This window comes from Phaethon lepturus, unplaced genomic scaffold (assembly GCF_000687285.1).
Source record: "Phaethon lepturus isolate BGI_N335 unplaced genomic scaffold, ASM68728v1 scaffold31837, whole genome shotgun sequence".
Taxonomy (NCBI): domain Eukaryota; kingdom Metazoa; phylum Chordata; class Aves; order Phaethontiformes; family Phaethontidae; genus Phaethon; species Phaethon lepturus.
The window spans coordinates 2,065-2,296 of record NW_010551659.1 but is presented as its reverse complement, the minus strand read 5'-3'; the positions used below and the strand labels follow the sequence as shown (position 1 = coordinate 2,296).

At 66.8% G+C, this 232-nt stretch overlaps 1 protein-coding gene across 1 annotated transcript in view; it reads left to right on the top strand.

The window, feature by feature from the left end:
• Positions 1-232, top strand: part of MAPKAPK2 (mitogen-activated protein kinase-activated protein kinase 2) — a gene marked incomplete at its 5' end in the record, with an annotated part of 3,376 nt that overhangs the window by 1,318 nt on the left and 1,826 nt on the right. The gene's annotated exons all lie outside the window — the stretch shown is intronic.

Here is a 232-nt window from a genome sequence, read left to right as displayed (position 1 = left end):
AGTCGCAGCGTGGTGTTGGGGGGCAGCTCCTGTCTGGGATGCTTGGGACTGGGGGCTGCTTTGGGTGCAGGTGGGTGCTGTGTTTGCTGCTCTCTGGTGCATGCAGGACGGGCCGCTCCGAGCGCGGTGTCGGTGCGTGCAGCCCATACGTCGCATACCCGTGCTGCAGCCTCCCGTGTTTTGTGCTGGGGGCTGCAAGGCAGCACCACCCTGCACCGCTCCTGCCGCTGCT